The sequence below is a fragment of the Eptatretus burgeri genome, unplaced genomic scaffold, assembly GCF_056783735.1.
Source record: "Eptatretus burgeri isolate ZD-2024b unplaced genomic scaffold, Ebu_testis_v1 Ebu_testis_scaffold_134, whole genome shotgun sequence".
NCBI classification, from domain to species: domain Eukaryota; kingdom Metazoa; phylum Chordata; class Myxini; order Myxiniformes; family Myxinidae; genus Eptatretus; species Eptatretus burgeri.
The window spans coordinates 1427-6216 of NW_028222084.1; the positions used below are offsets into that span (position 1 = coordinate 1427).

At 41.2% G+C, this 4790-nt stretch overlaps 1 long non-coding RNA gene across 1 annotated transcript; it reads right to left on the reverse strand.

Annotated features, from left to right (window-relative positions):
* Positions 1 to 2085: 2085 nt before the first annotated feature.
* LOC147007492 (uncharacterized) lies at positions 2086 to 4268 on the reverse strand. The gene is made up of 2 exons (XR_015054150.1): positions 2956 to 4268; positions 2086 to 2771 (listed from the first exon to the last, which is right to left on the reverse strand). It is a non-coding gene; the product is annotated as an uncharacterized LOC147007492 (long non-coding RNA).
* Positions 4269 to 4790: the final 522 nt, after the last annotated feature.

Here is a 4790-nt window from a genome sequence, read left to right on the forward strand (position 1 = left end):
ATTTTGCTGTATGGAGTGAAAGGGAAAGCCCATATTTCCACACAACTAAAATGGCTGCCTGTCTACCAGTCAGCCTTCTTTTATCAGATCGCAAAATAAAGTTAAGTGGATGTGTATGCCATTGCGTGCTGTGCTGTTGCTAAACTTGAACAAAATCGGACCATGTATGCCGGAGAAATGGTTGGAGGCACATTTGAGTAACAAAATGGCCGCCAGTCGGCCATCTTGGATCCGAAGTCGAAAAAAAATGACATGCTTATGTAATCCATCATTAGTTATCTGTGTGCCAAGTTTAAACAACATCGGTAAATGCTTGTCCGAGAAATGGTTGAGGAAGCGTTCAACATCGGGTTTAAAAAAAAAACTAAAATGGCTGCCAGTCGGCCATCTTGGATCTGATTGTTTTTTTTTATGACAGACATTTGTGCACCATCATGTGTTGTCTTTGTTGCAAAGTATGAATATAATCGGTCCATACATGTCCGAGACACACCCACACACACAAAAATCGAGACCAAATCCATAAGCCCCCATTTCGGACTGAGTCCAACGGGCGCTAATAATATATAAATGATGACGACAATGTTTCTGATGATAATTTCCCCCACTCAGGCCCATATTTACACAGGGCATTCACAAAGCTATTGGAATGAGATGCTCACAAATGGCAACGTTTTTACTTTTTAAATGTACAAGGTGTTTCAAAAGTCTGGAATCACAGAAAATGTTTAAAAAATTTTTTTTTGAGGTGGATATGACTTTGTGGACCGATAGAATGGCCCCCACATCGTGCAGATTTTGCAACACCTAACTTATTTTTTTCTTTGGTCACACTTGAAATCACAAGACAAGATACTCTTTAAGATCTGAAGAATGAAATCGGAAACTAATGTTCTCAAATCGATTTGTCGATGTTGAGAAATGTTCAAAGAAATCTCCGTATAAGAACTGACAAATGTATGGTGCCTGTCGGTGGCTTGCAATTTGAGCGATTATTAAAATACAATTGTAATAATATGTGTATATATATACACACACATATTATTATATATTTTGGATATATATATATATATATATATATATATATATATATATATATATATATATATATATATATATATACATATCCTTATGATTCCAGACTTTTGAAACACCATGTGCAAGGATACATAATTACTGAGAAAATATAACTTGCTAATTATACAAACATTTGTTTTTTTTTAAAATCCAGTAAAGTTTGGCTTTCTAAGACAACCGTTTGAGGAGACATGCTGAATGGAGAAGGTGGATCAGATTCTGCGGGAAAAGCTGAAGGGAAAGGTGTATGCTACATGTGTGAGCAGTACAATGCTTTATGGAATTGAGACATGGGTACTGAACATTGAGCAGCAGCAAAGGCTGGAAAGGGTGGAAATGCGAATGGTTCAGTGGATGTGCAGAGTATCGTTGCGAGAAAGGAAGACAAATGATGACTTGCAGAATATGATGGGAATAGAGCCTGTGATGGATGTTGTGAAGAGAAACAGGCTGAGATTGTTGGGTCATGTGTTGAGGAAGGATGAAAGTGACTGGGTGAGAGAAGTGTTGGAAATGAGTGTAGTAGGAAGTAGAGGACGGGGAAGACCGAGAAAAACTTGGCTAAAGGTGGTGGAAGAAGAAATGTGGGCAAGGGGATTAAGAATGGGAGATGCAGAAAATAGGGTAAAGTGGAGAAGATTGTCATGGGGCCCGCAAGGATAACCCCCACTTTCGCAGGGAAAATGGCCGTAAAAATGCTTGTTGTTTTGTTGTTGTAGACAACCGTGTATCTTGGTCGGAATACCTTTTGAACACCCCACAAACCAGTTAAAGTTAATAATAGCTATGTAAAATAGCTATAAAAAATAATAATAGTTAATAATAACTAACAGCAGCCAAAATTAAGACATACCCATGATAAATTATATCATTAGCAAAAGGTCAAGAAATTCTAAAAGGTCAAGTGAGAAGTTTCAAAGAAACCTGCTTCTAACAGAAATGTCACTCGTTTTCCACTTATAGTTCGACAAGGTAAAATGATAACGTTAAGGAAAGCATTAAATCTCCTAATATTTACCAATTTTAATTTTTTTAAAACCTTTGAACAAAAAAATCCCCTTCTCACTTCTCATGTGTTCAATCCCTTCTTACCCACAGTGAGGTTTGCCTGAAAGTATTTCCAAGTGGCTAAAAGGTGGAAATTCCAAGCGAGCATCTCATGCGTCATTTGAAACCTTTGTTCTTTGATTCATCAATTAAATCATATTTCTTAAAGCTGCTCAAAGTTTTTAGTATTATCCCAACTCAATGTTATTTTCAGACCCCAAAAATGCTTTAAAATTGTTTTTTTGGTGGTATGGAAGGAAAATCCAGACAGACTGAATAAGGCACATTATCCATCAAGTGAAAATGCTGATTTGTAACATATCTTGAAAGTGATGTCGTCTATCGTAAATATACAATATACACCTGTCGCACAGTGAAACCTGTACCACAATTCCTCATCTGCACAGCAACAGACGTTTCATTGTGAGCTCTGTTGAAATAAAGACAATCCGAAAGGAGAAATGGGGATCTCCGGGGTGGTGGGACGTGCTAATTTGTGACACTATTTCCCAGTCGCTGTGACATATCTTCCGAAAGTCCTGGCGAGTTACCAAACACGACATTTATCTTTTGGATTCATATAACTCTTCGAAGAGCAGCCAAAAGCCTTTGCAAATTCTTCAAAGTTCTGCAAAGTACCGATTACACTGTGGACAGGAGAAAAGGAGGCAATTGTGAATAGTTATCAATTTCACAAAATAAATAAACAAACATTTCAAATGCTTTGGTGAAAACAGAGCCTCAACTGGCAATGCTGTGAGAGGTAACATGGAAGTGTATAGTGATTTGTGGACAATTCAGTGAATGTATATCTATGAAAAAGACACTCACCGGAAGCGTCCAGGGCTGTGTGTATCGGTTTTAATGGCATTACTGGCAAACTCAGGTCGATAGTCGCCACACCACACCTGTGTACAAATAGAGCCAAGGTGTCAGAAGATTTTACAGACACTTCATATCAAGTAAAGTTACTCAGGGGATTCTACAGAATATCTTTCCTTTCATTGTATTCATCAATGAACCGTCTGTTCGACAGCCGTGGAGTCTTGGGGGATTTTGATCTGCGATAAACTCTAATGCCTACACGAGACAGGCATGGAGATGCATGCTGTCCTTAGGAGACAACTGCGTATCACATATTCACATTGGGAGTGAGCATCGGGCACTTGTCCTCACTCCAAATGGCTGTGTGTGCAAGGTGGGTGGAAAGGGTGGCTGGCCTTGGGGAAAAAGTCTGGGGTTGTTGTGGCGCAGGCATGATGGGCCGAATGACCTCCTCCTGTGCCGATGCTTCTTGTACATCATTGGAAGTAGCAGCATACGTGAAAGTCATCTTGAAACCTCTTGTTTCAAATTTGGTTTGAAGATGTCTTCAGAAAATGTATGTGACATATATATATACTCCAGAAATTCATGCAAAACAAATACAGACTCCACATTGCAGAAACTGATAATCGGGAAGAAAGCTCACTCATAGGCCTTGAGTAATGTCAAAATTACTGTGACAAACCTTGGTATTTAAACCGTGTAAAAAGGCAGAACAGAAACTAACAAAGCCACCTAACTAACTAACTAACAAAGCCACTAACAAAGCTACAGGTAACATCTGTAAACCCCCCAAATCAAAAGGGTAAAGCACACACGACACATCAACCTTTGCCCTTTCCATGCTCTATCCCTCCAAGTTTCTGCAAGGTGTACGCAGTCTGATCTACATATGGTGAAATTGCACAAATCCAGCCTCACCACTCATATCCACTTGTTTGTTCCACTTTTCAACTGCCTGTGAAACCAAATCCTCAGTTTGTTCAATCTCATTCTTAAACTCCAAGCCGAGGCACCTCGACACAGACAAAAATACAGACAAGGAGAACCAAAACAAACGAAAATCCCTCCTTTTATTCTTGCACTGAGCTTGGCCCAGAGATGGTGCTTTGTGGAACTTGGAATTGTGGTGCTTCAATTTGCACGCGGAGACGCACGCACAATGGCGTCAAGCTGCTCCCTCGCAGCAGGACAAATGTACGTCAGGCAAATCGTGAGTGGTATTCAACACCAAGGCGCAGAGACCCTGTGCAGCTGCTTCGTGCATCGATCGTCCTCACCGACCCACCATTTGACATACACGAGGATCAGGGTCCGTTCCTCACCTCCCAAGCAAGAGTCAGTGGCCAGCACCTTGCTTCACCGTGCGAGTCAATTCGCCTGAGCACGAATACGAGAATCGTGCCATTTTCTTCATGTGTCAAAGGAAAGCCAGCTGTAAAGCCCTGTTCTTACAGGCCATCTCCGAGCTACGCTGTCTCTGTCCGACGTTTACTCTGCACTCAACCGTTCCTCCTCCAAACTCTACTCTGACATCACACCGAACCTCGTCTTCTCCTCTGGAGCGTGGATTGATCGCACAAAACCCGGGAAGGCGGGGCCTCTGCCAGCTGCACACATCTGACAAGCTTCTGACATCATGCTCATCAATCATGATCCTCAGGGGCGTGACTTCGCCCGCCGTCACCCTTGGAGGTGGGGCATCTGCCTGCTCGACACGTTTGTTTCGCTTATAAATGCAAAAAATGTCGGAATAGGTTACAGCGGGGCAATCACATACTGGGGGAACTTATTCTTACTCCCAATCTCGGTATGATGCAAAGTTTGAACGAAAAACAGCG